The sequence below is a fragment of the Somniosus microcephalus genome, chromosome 32, assembly GCF_052327205.1.
Source record: "Somniosus microcephalus isolate GS21.2 chromosome 32, FLI_Smic_1.0, whole genome shotgun sequence".
Classification (NCBI taxonomy): Eukaryota; Metazoa; Chordata; class Chondrichthyes; order Squaliformes; family Somniosidae; genus Somniosus; species Somniosus microcephalus.
The window spans coordinates 37,981,670-37,998,275 of NC_141018.1; the positions used below are offsets into that span (position 1 = coordinate 37,981,670).

The 16,606-nt window shown below is 46.6% G+C and overlaps 1 long non-coding RNA gene across 2 annotated transcripts in view; it reads left to right on the top strand.

The window, feature by feature from the left end:
• Positions 1-16,606, top strand: part of LOC147097446 (uncharacterized) — a 463,039-nt gene that overhangs the window by 418,599 nt on the left and 27,834 nt on the right. Inside the window, exon 4 of one of the 2 annotated variants that reach the window (XR_015074384.1) lies at positions 339-1,487. The exons of the other annotated variant lie outside the window; for it this stretch is intronic. This is a non-coding gene — a long non-coding RNA (uncharacterized LOC147097446). Of the gene's footprint in view, positions 1-338; positions 1,488-16,606 lie in introns of those variants that run through there. 2 annotated transcript variants of the gene reach the window in all.

Below are 16,606 nucleotides of genomic sequence, written 5' to 3' on the forward strand. Positions count from 1 at the left end.
TAGGAGCAGGAGTAGGCCATTCGGCCCTTCGAGCCTGCTCCGCCATTCAATGAGATCATGGCTGATCATCCAAATTCAGTACCCGGTCCCTGCCTTCTCCCCATATCCCTTGATCCCTTTAGCCTTAAGAAATATATCTAACTCCCTCTCGCTCAGTATTATTTCATAAGTCTTTCTTTCATGAATCACAGTTTGCAGTTTTCATTTAATCTCATCTGTGCAGCCGAGTCAACACAAACCTTGTCAATCGCCCAGTCCATCAGTTCATTGCTCTGTGTCTGTCCCGCAATCCAACCAAGTATTGATCTGCAATCCTTGTCATTTACTGGCGTTCGCAGCACTCGTTAACAAGCAAGGAGAACGCCCTGCAGCGTATGGAGTGCACGTGTTGTTGCACAGATGTTTGCCGCTCCTGTACTGAAGATGTAGACGTGTGGAGAGGTTATTGCAGCAAGTCCAAATCTAAATCCAACCAACACCCAACGGACATACGGGAACCACTGAATGGAGATCAAGACTGAGAGTGCTGTTCCTAGTCTAGCGAGCTGGTGCCAATTGTAGCACCCCAACTAAGTGCTAAGTAAGGTCAGCCAACCCAGCCAGCACCAGAGCTCAAACCTGGAGCCTGCCTAGTTCCTTTGGCTCAGTTTAGCACTGTATGTATTAGACAGAAAGGCAGTCACTTCCCATCCTTCATCACAAGCTCTTTGCTCCAAACTGGAAATGGCCAGTGGGTGAGCAATTGGCACATGATTCATTTTCAACGCTATCACTGAGCTGGGTCGAACAAAATATTGAGAGAAGGCCAACGCATTTGCGTCGTTAACCCTGCAAAAGCTTGCTGCAAAATTGAAGAAAATGTCCGCCCCCCCCCCCCCCATCGTCCCAGTTGACCCACTGCCAAAGGGCTCAGTCGGGAGATGGAACGCCCAGTGTGAGTCTGAGACACGTGACCCAGGGACAGCCAAGGGTCCCACCCTAGTCTGTGCTGAGCCTGCTGATCTCAGTCACGATGAACAGAATTTACCCATTGCCGCTAGGCTAAGGAGTCCAGTCCGGCTTCCTGCCCCTGATTGCTGTTCCTGGTGGAACGTGTTTGTGTGCGGGGCGTGCAGACAGGACTGGACTCAGATGTGATGTTCTTCATGGTAGAGTAGATATTCAGTGTCTGGGCTCACTTAGGCAAGGTACCTGAGCGCTGTCGGCACCTGTGGAACTGTATCCTAGCAACAGTCTCACCTTGGTGAAGAGTGTGAAGAACAGAATTACACAGCGGTACGAAGACACGTGGGAAAGTGAATGAGGATTGTGCAGCGGCTGCAATGGAGTTTGCTCCATGAGTGTGAAACTTGAGATTGTAAACTTAATTAAAAGCAAATGGGCAGCAATAAATATTAGCTGAATCTGAGAGTCTTTCTTTATGTCATGTTCTTATACAGCCAGGAGTCCCAGAAATTTCACAATTGCATAATTGGCAATTCTTTGTGTTTTGTAGTCACTTTACTCTCGGCCCCAATTTCACATCATCTCACCTCAGATATCGTGAACGCTGTTATTTCATTTTCTGGCGCTTTGATCCTGGAAAATGAGATTCCTAGTTGGCAAGAACAGAAATTCAGATAAAATGTCGATGTTACAGTCTCCGGCCATTGTTGGCTACGTGCCCTCCTCAACTCTCCATTTCTTCCAACAGTCTCCAGTGGGGAAAGGTATGTGTTCATTGGGGTAGGGATGGTGAGCTCAGGTATGAAGGGGTTTAGCAGCTTTAAAAGTGGATAAATCCCCAGGCCCAGATGAAATGTATCCCAGGCTGTTAAGCGAAGCAAAAGAGGAAATAGCAGAGGCCCTGACCATCATTTTCCAATCCTCTCTGGCTTCAGGTGTGGTGCCGGAGGACTGGAGGACTGCTAATGTGGTACCCTTGTTTAAAAAGGGAGAAAAGGATAGACCGAGTAATTACAGGCCAGTCAGCCTAACCTCGGTGGTGGGAACATTATTGGAAAGAATTCTGAAGGACAGGATAAAACTTCATTTAGAAAGACACGGATTAATCAAGGATAGTCAGCACGGATTTGTTAAGGGAAGGTCGTGTCTGACAAACTTGATTGAATTTTTTGAGGAGGTAACGAGGGTAGATGAGGGTAGTGCGTTTGGTGTAGTGTATATGGACTTTAGCTTTGTGGCTTTTGATAAGGTTCCACATGGCAGACTGGTCACAAAGTTAAAAGCCCATGGGATCCAGGGCAAAGTGTCAAGTTAGATTCAAAACTGGCTCGGAGACAGGAAGCAGAGGGTGATGGTTGATGGGTGTTTTTGTGACTGGAAGGCTGTTTCCAGTGGGGTTCCGCAGGGCTCAGTACTAGGTCCCTTGCTTTTTGTGGTATATATCAATGATCTCAACTTCATTATATGGGGTATGATTAATGCAGATGATACTAACACACTCTGGTCAAACACTCTCTGGTCAAACGCTCTCTGGTCAAACACACTCTGGTCAAATACGCTCTGGTCAAACACTCTGGTCAACCACACTCTGTTCAAACACTCTCTGGTCAAACACACTCTGGTCAAACACTCTCTGCTCAAACACTCTGGTCAAACATTCTCTGGTCAAACACTCTCTGGTCAAGCACACCCTGGTCAAACACTCTCTGGTCAAACACACTCTGGTTACTCTCTGGTCAAACACACTCTGGTCAAACACACTCTGGTCAAACAATCCCTGGTCAAACACTCTCTGATCAAACACTCTCTGTTCAAACATTCTCTGGTCAAACACTCTGGTCAAGCACACTCTGGTCAAACACACTCTGGTCAAACACACTCTGGTCAAACACACTGGTCAAACACTCTCTGGTCAAACACTCCCTGGTCAAGCACACTCTGGACAAACACTCTCTGGTCAAGCAATCTCTGGTCAAACCCTCTCTGGTCAAACAGTCTCTGGTCAAGCACACTCCAGTCAAGCACACTCTGGTCAAACAATCTCTGGTCAAACACACTCTGGTCAAACACTCTCTGGTCAAATGCACTCTGGTTAAACACTCTGGTCAAACAATCTGTTCAATCACTCTCTGCTCAAACAATCTCTGGTCAAACAAACTCTGGTCAAACACACTCTGGTCAAACTCTCTCTCTCAAACACACTCTGGCCCAACAGTCTCTGGTCAAACACGCTCTGGTCACTCTCTGGTCAAACACTCTCTGGCCAAACGCACTCTGGTCAAACACACTCTCGTCAAACACTCTCTGGTCAAACACACTCTCGTCAAACACTCTCTGGTCAAACACTCTGGTGAAACACTCACTGCTCAAACACTCTCTGGTCAAACAATCTCTGGTCAAACACACTCTGGTCAAACAATTTCTGGTCAAACACTCTCTGGTCAAACATTCTCTGGCCAAACATTCTCTGGTCAAACACTCTCTGGTCAAACACTGTCTGGTCAAACACTCTCTGGTCAAACACTCACTGGTCAAAAACACACTGGTCAAACACTCTCTGGTCAAACACTCTGGTCAAACAATCTGTTCAAACACTCTCTGGTCAAACACCCTCTGGTCAAACACTCTCTGGCCAAACATTCTCTGGTCAAACAGACTCTGGTCAAACACTCTCTGGTCAAACACACTCTGGTCAAACAATCTGTGATCAAACACTCTCTGGTCAAACAATCTCTGGTCAAACACTCTCTGGCCAAACACACTCTGGTGAAACACTCTCTCTCAAACACACTCTGGCCCAACAGTCTCTGGTCAAACACTCTCTGGTCAAACACACTCTGGTCAAACACACTCTGGTCTCACACACTCTGGTCAAACACTCTCTGGTCAAACACACTCTGGTCAAACATATTCTGGTCAAACACTCTCTGGTCAAACAGTCTGTGGTCAAACACTCTCTGGTCAAACAGTCTGTGGTCAAACAGTCTGTGGTCAAACACACTCTGGTCAAACTCTCTGGTCAAACACTCTCTGGTCAAACACTCCCTGGTCAAACGCTCTCTGGTCAAACACTCTCTGGTCAAACACTCTCTGGTCAAACACTCTCTGGTCAAACACACTCTGGTCAAACAATCTCTGGTCAAACACTCTCTGGTCAAACACTCTCTGGCCAAACATTCTCTGGTCAAACACACTCTGGTCAAACACTCTCTGGTCAAACACTCTCTGGTCAAACATTCTCTGGTCAAACACACTCTGGTCAAACACACTCTGGTCAAACACACTCTGGTCAAACACTCTCTGGTCAAACACTCACTGGTCAAAAACTCACTGGTCAAACGCTCTCTGGTCAAACACTCTGGTCAAACAATCTGGTCAAACACTCTCTGGTTAAACACTCTCTGGTCAAACACTCTCTGGTCAAACACACTCTGGTCAAACAATCTGTGATCAAACACTCTCTGGTCAAACACTCTCTGGTCAAACAATCTCTGGTCAAACACTCTCTGTTCAAACACCCTCTGGTCAAACACTCTCTGGTCAAACACTCCCTGGTCAAACACACTCTGGTCAAACACTCTCTGGTCAAACAATCTCTGGTCAAACAACCTCTGGTCACACACACTCTGGTCAAACACTCTCTGGTCAAACACACTCTGGTCAAACACACTCTTGTCAAACACACTCTGGTCAAACACACTCTGGTCAAGCACACTCTGGTCAAACACTCTCTAGTCAAACCCTCTCTGGTCAAACTCTCTCTAGTCAAACAGTCTCTGGTCAAACAATCTCTGGTCAAACAGTCTGTGGTCAAACACACTCTGGTCAAGCACACTCTGGTCAAACACTCTCTGGTCAAACAATCTCTGGTCAAACTCTCTCTAGTCAAACAGTCTCTGGTCAAACACTCTGGTCAAGCACACTCTGGTCAAACACTCTCTGGTCAAACACACTGGTCAAACACTCTCTGGTCAAACACTCTCTGTTCAAACACACTCTGGTCAAATACTCTCTGGTCAAACAATCTGTTCAAACACTCTCTGGTCAAACACTCTCTTGTTAAACACTCTCTGGTCAAATGCTCTCTGGTGAAACACTCTGGTCAAACAATTTGTTCAATCACTCTCTGGTCAAACTCTCTCTGGTCAAACACACTGTGGTGAAACAGTCTCTCTCAAACATGCTCTGGCCCAACAGTATCTGGCCAAACACGCTCTAGTCACTCTCTGGTCAAACACTCTCTGGCCAAACACATACTGGTCAAACACACTCTGGTCAAGCACACACTGGTCAAAAACTCTGGTCAAACACACTCTGGTCAAACACACACTGGTCAAACACTCTCTGGTCAAGCACACTCTGGTCAAACACACTCTGGTCAAACACACTCTGGTCAAACACACACTGGTCAAACACACTCTCGTCCAACACTCGCTGGTCAAACAATCTCTGGTCAAACACACTCTGGTCAAAACCTCTCTGGTCAAACTGTCTCTGGTCAAACAGTCTGGTCAAGCACACTCTGGTCAAACACTCTCTGGTCAAACACACTGGTCAAACACTCTCTGGTCAAACAATCTGTGGTCAAACACACTCTGGTCAAAACCTCTCTGGTCAAACAGTCTCTGGTCAAACAGTCTGGTCAAGCACACTCTGGTCAAACACTCTCTGGTCAAACACTCTCTGGTCAAACACTCCCTGGTCAAACACACTCTGGTCAAACACTCTCTGGTCAAACACTCCCTGGTCAAACAATCTCTGGTCAAACCCTCTCTGGTCAAACAGTCTCTGGTCAAACAGTCTGGTCAAGCACACTCTGGTCAAACACTCTCTGGTCAAACACTCTCTGGTCAAACAGCCTGGTGAAGCACACTCTGGTCAAACACTCTCTGATCAAACACACTGGTCAAACACTCTCTGGAAAAACACTCTCTGGTCAAACACTTTCTGTTCAAACAATCTTTTCAAACACTCTGGTCAAACACTCTCTGGTCAAACACTCTCTGGTCAAATGCTCTCTGGTCAAACACTCTGGTCAAACAATCTGGTCAAACACTCTCTGGTCAAACACTCTCTGGTGAAACAGTCTCTCTCAAACACGCTCTGGCCCAACAGTCTCTGGTCAAACACGCTCTGGTCATTCTCTGGTCAAACACACTCTGGTCAAACACACTCTGGTCAAACACTCTTTGGTCAAGCACACTCTGGTCAAACACACTCTGGTCAAACACTCTCTGGTCAAGCACTCCCTGGTCAAACAGTCTCTGGTCAAACACGCTCTGGTCAAGCACACTCTGGTCAAGCACACTCTGGTCAAACCCTCTCTGGTCATACCCTCTCTGGTCGAACACACACTGGTCAAACACTCTCTGGTCAAACACCCTCTGGTCAAACACTCTCTGGCCAAACATTCTCTGGTCAAACACTCTCCGGTTAAACACTCTCTGGTCAAACACTCTCTGGTCAAACACACTCTGGTCAAACAATCTGTGATCAAACACTCTCTGGTCAAACAATCTCTGGTCAAACACTCTCTGGCCAAACACACTCTGGTGAAACACTCCCTCTCAAACACACTCTGGCCCAACAGTCTCTGGTCAAACACTCTCTGGTCAAACACACTCTGGTCAAACACACTCTGGTCTCACACACTCTGGTCAAACACTCTCTGGTCAAACACACTCTGGTCAAACATATTCTGGTCAAACACTCTCTGGTCAAACAGTCTGTGGTCAAACACTCTCTGGTCAAACAGTCTGTGGTCAAACAGTCTGTGGTCAAACACACTCTGGTCAAACTCTCTGGTCAAACACTCTCTGGTCAAACACTCCCTGGTCAAACGCTCTCTGGTCAAACACTCTCTGGTCAAACACTCTCTGGTCAAACACACTCTGGTCAAACAATCTCTGGTCAAACACTCTCTGGTCAAACACTCTCTGGCCAAACATTCTCTGGTCAAACACACTCTGGTCAAACACTCTCTGGTCAAACACTCTCTGGTCAAACATTCTCTGGTCAAACACACTCTGGTCAAACACACTCTGGTCAAACGCTCTCTGGTCAAACACACTCTGGTCAAACACTCTCTGGTCAAACACTCTCTGGCCAAACATTCTCTGGTCAAACACACTCTGGTCAAACACTCTCTGGTTAAACACTCTCTGGTCAAACACTCTCTGGTCAAACACACTCTGGTCAAACAATCTGTGATCAAACACTCTCTGGTCAAACACTCTCTGGTCAAACAATCTCTGGTCAAACACTCTCTGGTCAAACACTCTCTGGTCAAACAATCTCTGGTCAAACACTCTCTGGTCAAACACTCTCTGGTCAAACACTCCCTGGTCAAACACACTCTGGTCAAACACTCTCTGGTCAAACAACCTCTGGTCACACACACTCTGGTCAAACACTCTCTGGTCAAACACACTCTGGTCAAACACACTCTTGTCAAACACACTCTGGTCAAACACACTCTGGTCAAGCACACTCTGGTCAAACACTCTCTAGTCAAACCCTCTCTGGTCAAACAGTCTCTGGTCAAACAATCTCTGGTCAAACAGTCTGTGGTCAAACACACTCTGGTCAAGCACACTCTGGTCAAACACTCTCTGGTCAAACAATCTCTGGTCAAACTCTCTCTAGTCAAACAGTCTCTGGTCAAACACTCTGGTCAAGCACACTCTGGTCAAACACTCTCTGGTCAAACACACTGGTCAAACACTCTCTGGTCAAACACTCTCTGTTCAAACACACTCTGGTCAAATACTCTCTGGTCAAACAATCTGTTCAAACACTCTCTGGTCAAACACTCTCTTGTTAAACACTCTCTGGTCAAACTCTCTCTGGTCAAACACACTGTGGTGAAACAGTCTCTCTCAAACACGCTCTGGCCCAACAGTATCTGGCCAAACACGCTCTAGTCACTCTCTGGTCAAACACTCTCTGGCCAAACACATACTGGTCAAACACACTCTGGTCAAGCACACACTGGTCAAAAACTCTGGTCAAACACACTCTGGTCAAACACACACTGGTCAAACACTCTCTGGTCAAGCACACTCTGGTCAAACACACTCTGGTCAAACACACTCTGGTCAAACACACACTGGTCAAACACACTCTCGTCCAACACTCGCTGGTCAAACAATCTCTGGTCAAACACACTCTGGTCAAAACCTCTCTGGTCAAACTGTCTCTGGTCAAACAGTCTGGTCAAGCACACTCTGGTCAAACACTCTCTGGTCAAACACACTGGTCAAACACTCTCTGGTCAAACAATCTGTGGTCAAACACACTCTGGTCAAAACCTCTCTGGTCAAACAGTCTCTGGTCAAACAGTCTGGTCAAGCACACTCTGGTCAAACACTCTCTGGTCAAACACTCTCTGGTCAAACACTCCCTGGTCAAACACACTCTGGTCAAACACTCTCTGGTCAAACACTCCCTGGTCAAACAATCTCTGGTCAAACCCTCTCTGGTCAAACAGTCTCTGGTCAAACAGCCTGGTGAAGCACACTCTGGTCAAACACTCTCTGATCAAACACACTGGTCAAACACTCTCTGGAAAAACACTCTCTGGTCAAACACTTTCTGTTCAAACAATCTTTTCAAACACTCTGGTCAAACACTCTCTGGTCAAACACTCTCTGGTCAAATGCTCTCTGGTCAAACACTCTGGTCAAACAAACTGGTCAAACACTCTCTGGTCAAACACTCTCTGGTCAAACACACTCTGGTCAAATGCACCCTGATCAAATGCAATCTGGTCAAACACTCTGGTCAAACACTCACTGGTCAAACACTCTCTGGTCAAACACTCTCTGGTCAAACACTCTCTGGTCAAACACTCCCTGGTCAAACACACTCTGGTCAAACAGTCTCTGGTCAAACAATCTCTGGTCAAACACACTCTGGTCCACTTGCTGGTCAAACGATCTCTGGTCAAACCCGCTCTGGTCAAACAGTCTCTGGTCAAACAGTCTCGTCATGCACACTCTGGTCAAACACTCTCTGGTCAAACAATCTCTGGTCAAACACACTCTGGTCAAACACACTCTGGTCAAATGCACTCTGGAAAAACACTCTCTGGTCAAACACACTCTGGTCAAACACTCTGGTCAAACAATCTGTTCAAACACTGGTCAAATACTCTCTGGTCAAACACTCTCTGGTCAAACAAACTCTGGTCAAACACACTCTGGTGAAACAGTCTCTCAAACACGCTCTGGCTCAACAGTCTCAGGTCAAAGACGGTCTGGTCACTCTCTGGTGATACACACTCTGGTCAAACACTCTCTGGTCAAACGCTCTCCCGTCAAACACACTCTGGTCAAACACTCACTGGCCAAACACTCTCTGGTCAAATGCTCTCTGGTCAAGCACTCTGGTCAAACAATCTGGTCAAATATTCTGGTCAAACACTCTCTGGTCAAACAATCTCTGGTCAAACACACTGGTCAAAAAATCTATTCAAACACTCTGGTCAAACACTCTCTGGTCAAACACTCTTTGGTCAAACGCTCTCTGGTCAAACACTCTGGTCAAACAACCTGTTCAAACACTCTCTGGTCTAACAATCTCTGGTCAAACACTCTCTGGTCAAACAATCTCTGGTCAAACACTCTCTGGTCAAACACTCTCTGGTCAAACAATCTCTGGTCAAACACTCTCTGGTCAAACACTCTCTGGTCAAACACTCTCTGGTCAAACATTCTCTGGTCAAACACTCTCTGGTCAAACACTCTCTGGTCAAACACTCTCTGGTCAAACAAACTCTGGTCAAACACTCTGGTCAAATGCACTCTGTTCAAACACTCTGTTCAAACACTCTCTGGACAAACAAACTCTGGTCAAACACTCTCTGGTCAAACACTCTCTCGTCAAACACACTCTTGTCAAACACTCTCTGGTCAAACACTATCTGGTCAAACATTCTCTGGTCAAACACTCTCTGGTCAAACACTCTCTGGTCAAACACACACTGGTCAAACACACTCTGGTCAAACACTCTCTGGTCAAACACACTCTGGTCAAACACACCCTGATCAAACGCACTCTGGTCAAACACTCTCCGGTCAAACACTCTCTGGTCAAACACTCCCTGGTCAAACACACTCTGGTTAAACACTCTCTGGTCAAACACTCTCTGGTCAAACAATCTCTGGTCAAACACACTCTGGTCAAACAAACTCTGGTCAAACACACTCTGGTCAAACACTCTCTGGTCCAGCACACTCTGGTCAAACACACTCTGGTCAAACACTCTCTGGTCCAGCACACTCTGGTCAAACACTCTCTAGTCAAACCCTCTCTGGTCAAACAGTCTCTGGTCAAACAATCTCTGGTCAAACAGTCTGTGGTCAAACACACTCTGGTCAAGCACACTCTGGTCAAACACTCTCTGGTCAAACACTCTCTGGTCACACACTATCTGGTCAAACATTCTCTGGTCAAACACTCTCTGGTCAAACACTCTCTGGTCAAACACTCTCTGGTCAAACAAACTCTGGTCAAACACTCTGGTCAAATGTACTCTGGAAAAACACTCTGTTCAAACACTCTCTGGTCAAACAAACTCTGGTCAAACACTCTCTGGTCAAACACTCTCTGGTCAAACACACACTGGTCAAACACACTCTGGTCAAACACTCTTTGGTCAAACACACTCTGGTCAAACACACCCTGAGCAAACGCACTCTGGTCAAACTCTCTGGTCAAACACTCTCTGGTCAAACACTCCCTGGTCAAACACACTCTGGTCAAACACTCTCTGGTCAAACACTCTCTGGTCAAACAATCTCTGGTCAAACACACTCTGGTGAAACAAACTCTGGTCAAACACACTCTGGTCAAACACTCTCTGGTCCAGCACACTCTGGTCAAACACACTCTGGTCAAACACTCTCTGGTCAAACAATCTGTTCAAACACACTCTGGTGAAACAAACTCTGGTCAAACACACTCTGGTCAAACACTCTCTGGTCCAGCACACTCTGGTCAAACACACTCTGGTCAAACACTCTCTGGTCCAGCACACTCTGGTCAAACACACTCTGGTGAAACAAACTCTGGTCAAACACTCTCTGGTCAAACACTCTCTGGTCAAATGCTCTCTGGTCAAACACACTCTGGTCAAACACTCTCTGGTCCAGCACACTCTGGTCAAACACACTCTGGTCAAGCACACTCTGGTCAAACACCCTCTGGTCAAACCTTCTCTGGTCAAAGAAACTCTGGTCAAACACTCTGGGGTCAAACAGTCTGTGGTCAAACACGCTCTGGTCAAGCACACTGTGGTCAAACACTCTCTGATCAAACACACTCTGGTCAAACACTCTCTGGTCAAACACTCTCTGGTCAAACACTCCCTGGTGAAACACACTCTGGTCAAACACTCTGGTCAAACACTCGCTGGTCAAACAGTCTCTGGTCAAACACTCTCTGGTCAAACATACTCTGGTCAAACACTCTCTGGTCAAACAATCTCTTCAAACACTCTGGTCAAACACTCTCTGGTTAAACACTCTATGGTCAAATGCTCTCTGGTCAAACACTCCGTGGTGAAACACACTCTGGTCAAACACTCTCTGGTCAAACACTCTCTGGTCAAACAGTCTCTGGTCAAACAGTCTCTGGTCAAACACTCTCTGGTCAAACACACTGTGGTCAAGCACACTCTGGTCAAACACTCTCTGGTCAAACACACTGGTCAAACACTCTCTGGTCAAACAATCTCTGGTCAAACACACTCTGGTCAAACACTCTCTGGTCAAACACACTCTGGTCAAGCACACTCTGGTCAAACACTCTCTGGTCAAACACACTGGTCAAACACTCTCTGGTCAAACACTCTCTGGTCAAACACACTCTGGTCAAACACTCTCTGGTCAAACAATCTCTTCAAACACTCTGGGCAAACACTCTCTAGTCATACACTCTCTGGTTAAACACTCTCTGGTCAAACACTCTCTGGTCAAACACGCTCTGGTCACTCTCTGGTCAAACACACTCTGGTCAAACACACTCTGGTCAAACCCTCTCTGGTCAAGCACTCCCTGGTCAAACAGTCTCTGGTCAAACACTCTCTGGTCAAACCCTCTCTGGTCTAACAGTCTCTGGTCAAGCAGTCTCTGGTCAAACAGTCTGTGGTCAAACACACTCTGGTCAAGCACACTCTGGTCAAACACTCTCTGGTCAAACACTCTCTGGTCAAGCACTCTCTGGTCAAACACTCTCTGGTCAAACACACTCTGGTCAAACACACTCTGGTCAAGCACTCCCTGGTCAAACACTCTCTCGTCAAGCACACTCTTGTCAAACACACTCTGGTGAAACACACTCTGGTCAAGCACACTCGGGTCAAACCCTCTCTGGTCAAACAGTCTCTGGTCAAACAGTCTGTGGTCAAACACACTCTGGTCAAGCACACTCTGGTCAAACACTCTTTGGTCAAACACTCTCTGGTCAAACACTCTCTGGTCAAACGCTCTCTGGTCAAACACTCTGGTCAAACAATCTGGTCAAACACTCTCTGGTCAAACACTCTCTGGTCAATCAATCTCTGGTCAAACACTCTCTGGTCAAACATTCTCTGGTCAAACAGTCTCTGGTCAAACACTCTCTGGTCAAACACTCTCTGGTCAAACACAATCTGGTCAAACACTCTCTGGTCAAACACACTGGTCAAACACTCTCTGGTCAAACACTCTCTGGTCAAGAACTCTCTCGTCAAACATTCTTTGGTCAAACACACTCTGGTAAAACAATCTCTGGTCAAACACTTTCTGGTCAAACACTCTCTGGTCAAACACACTCTGGTCAAACACTCTCTGGTCAAACATTCTCTGTTCAAACACACTCTGGTCAAACACTCTCTGGTCAAACACTGGTCAAACATTCTCTGGTCAAACACACACTGTTCAAACACTCTCGTCAAACACTCTCTGGTCAAACACTCTCTGGTCAAACAAACACTGGTCAAACACTCTCTGGTCAAACACTCTCTGGTGAAACACACTCTGGTCAAACACACTCTGGCAAACACTCTCTGGTCAAGCACTCCCTGGTCAAACAGTCTCTGGTCAAACATGCTCTGGTCAAACACTCTCTGGTCAAATAATCTCTGGTCAAACAGACTCTGGTCAAACACTCTCTGGTCAAACACACTCTGGTCAAACCCTCTCTGGTCAAACAGTCTCTGGTCAAACAGTCTGTGGTCAAACACAGTCTGGTCAAGCACACTCTGGTCAAACACTCTCTGGTCAAACACTCTCTGGTCAAACACTCTCTGGTCAAACACTCTCTGGTCAAACAGTCTGGTCAAACACTCTGGTCAAACACTCTCTGGTCAAACACTCACTGGTCAAACACTCCCTGGTGAAACACACTCTGGTCAAACACTCTCTGGTCAAACACTCTCTGGTCAAACAGTCTCTGGTCAAACACTCTCTGGTCAAACATACTCTGGTCAAACACTCTCTCGTCAAACAATCTCTTCAAACACTCTGGTCAAACACTCTCTGGTTAAACACTCTCTGGTCAAACACTCTCTGGTCAAACAGTCTCTGGTCAAACACTCTCTGGTCAAACACTCTCTGGTCAAACACACTGTGGTCAAGCACACTCTGGTGAAACACTCTCTGGTGAAACACACTGGTCAAACACTCTCTGGTCAAACAAACTCTGGTCAAACACACTCTGGTCAAACACTCTCTGGTCAAATGCACGCTTGTCAAACACACTCTGGTCAAGCACACTCTGGTCAAACACTCTCTGGTCAAACACACTGGTCAAACACTCTCTGGTCAAACACTCTCTGGTCAAACACACTCTGGTCAAACACTCTCTGGTCAAGCAATCTCTTCAAACACTCTGGGCAAACACTCTCGAGTCATACACTCTCTGGTTAAACACTCTCTGGTCAAACACCCTCTGGTCAAACACGCTCTGGTCACTCTCTGGTCAAACACACTCTGGTCAAACACACTCTGGTCAAACACTCTATGGTCAAGCACTCCCTGGTCAAACAGTCTCTGGTCAAACACTCTCTGGTCAAACCCTCTCTGGTCGAACAGTCTCTGGTCAAACAGTCTCTGGTCAAACAGTCTGTGGTCAAACACTCTCTGGTCAAACACTCTCTGGTCAAACACTCTCTGGTCAAACACTCTCTGGTCAAACACACTCTGGTCAAACACACTCTGGTCAAACACTCTCTGGTCAAGCACTCCCTGGTCAAACACTCTCTCGTCAAACACACTCTTGTCAAACACTCTCTGGTCACACACTATCTGGTCAAACATTCTCTGGTCAAACACTCTCTGGTCAAACACTCTCTGGTCAAACACTCTCTGGTCAAACAAACTCTGGTCAAACACTCTGGTCAAATGTACTCTGGAAAAACACTCTGTTCAAACACTCTCTGGTCAAACAAACTCTGGTCAAACACTCTCTGGTCAAACACTCTCTGGTCAAACACACACTGGTCAAACACACTCTGGTCAAACACTCTCTGGTCAAACACACTCTGGTCAAACACACCCTGAGCAAACGCACTCTGGTCAAACTCTCTGGTCAAACACTCTCTGGTCAAACACTCCCTGGTCAAACACACTCTGGTCAAACACTCTCTGGTCAAACACTCTCTGGTCAAACAATCTCTGGTCAAACACTCTCTGGTCAAATAGTCTCTGGTCAAACAGTCTGTGGTCAAACACAGTCTGGTCAAGCACACTCTGGTCAAACCCTCTCTGGTCAAACAGTCTCTGGTCAAACAGTCTGTGGTCAAACACAGTCTGGTCAAGCACACTCTGGTCAAACACTCTCTGGTCAAACACTCTCTGGTCAAACACTCTCTGGTCAAACACTCTCTGGTCAAATAGTCTGGTCAAACACTCTGGTCAAACACTCTCTGGTCAAACACTCACTGGTCAAACACTCCCTGGTGAAACACACTCTGGTCAAACACTCTCTGGTCAAACACTCTCTGGTCAAACAGTCTCTGGTCAAACACTCTCTGGTCAAACATACTCTGGTCAAACACTCTCTCGTCAAACAATCTCTTCAAACACTCTGGTCAAACACTCTCTGGTTAAACACTCTCTGGTCAAATGCTCTCTGGTCAAACACTCTCTGGTCAAACACTCTCTGGTCAAACAGTCTCTGGTCAAACACTCTCTGGTCAAACACTCTCTGGTCAAACACACTGTGGTCAAGCACACTCTGGTGAAACACTCTCTGGTGAAACACACTGGTCAAACACTCTCTGGTCAAACAAACTCTGGTCAAACACACTCTGGTCAAACACTCTCTGGTCAAATGCACGCTTGTCAAACACACTCTGGTCAAGCACACTCTGGTCAAACACTCTCTGGTCAAACACACTGGTCAAACACTCTCTGGTCAAACACTCTCTGGTCAAACACACTCTGGTCAAACACTCTCTGGTCAAGCAATCTCTTCAAACACTCTGGGCAAACACTCTCGAGTCATACACTCTCTGGTTAAACACTCTCTGGTCAAACACCCTCTGGTCAAACACGCTCTGGTCACTCTCTGGTCAAACACACTCTGGTCAAACACACTCTGGTCAAACACTCTATGGTCAAGCACTCCCTGGTCAAACAGTCTCTGGTCAAACACTCTCTGGTCAAACCCTCTCTGGTCGAACAGTCTCTGGTCAAACAGTCTCTGGTCAAACAGTCTGTGGTCAAACACACTCTGGTCAAGCACACTCTGGTCAAACACTCTCTGGTCAAACACTCTCTGGTCAAACACTCTCTGGTCAAACACACTCTGGTCAAACACACTCTGGTCAAACACTCTCTGGTCAAGCACTCCCTGGTCAAACACTCTCTCGTCAAACACACTCTTGTCAAACACTCTCTGGTCACACACTATCTGGTCAAACATTCTCTGGTCAAACACTCTCTGGTCAAACACTCTCTGGTCAAACACTCTCTGGTCAAACAAACTCTGGTCAAACACTCTGGTCAAATGTACTCTGGAAAAACACTCTGTTCAAACACTCTCTGGTCAAACACACTCTGGTCAAACACACCCTGAGCAAACGCACTCTGGTCAAACTCTCTGGTCAAACACTCTCTGGTCAAACACTCCCTGGTCAAACACACTCTGGTCAAACACTCTCTGGTCAAACACTCTCTGGTCAAACAATCTCTGGTCAAACACACTCTGGTGAAACAAACTCTGGTCAAATACACTCTGGTCAAACACTCTCTGGTCCAGCACACTCTGGTCAAACACACTCTGGTCAAACACTCTCTGGTCAAACAATCTGTTCAAACACTCTCTGGTCAAACACTCTCTGGTCAAATGCTCTCTGGTCAAACACACTCTGGTCAAACACTCTCTGGTCCAGCACACTCTGGTCAAACACACTCTGGTCAAGCACACTCTGGTCAAACACCCTCTGGTCAAACCTTCTCTGGTCAAAGAAACTCTGGTCAAACACTCTGGTCAAACAGTCTGTGGTCAAACAGTCTGTGGTCAAACACGCTCTGGTCAAGCACACTGTGGTCAAACACTCTCTGATCAAACACACTCTGGTCAAACATTATCTGGTCAAACAATCTGTTCAAACACTCTTGTCACACACTCTCTGGTCAAACACTCTCTGGTCAAACACACTCTGGTCAAACAC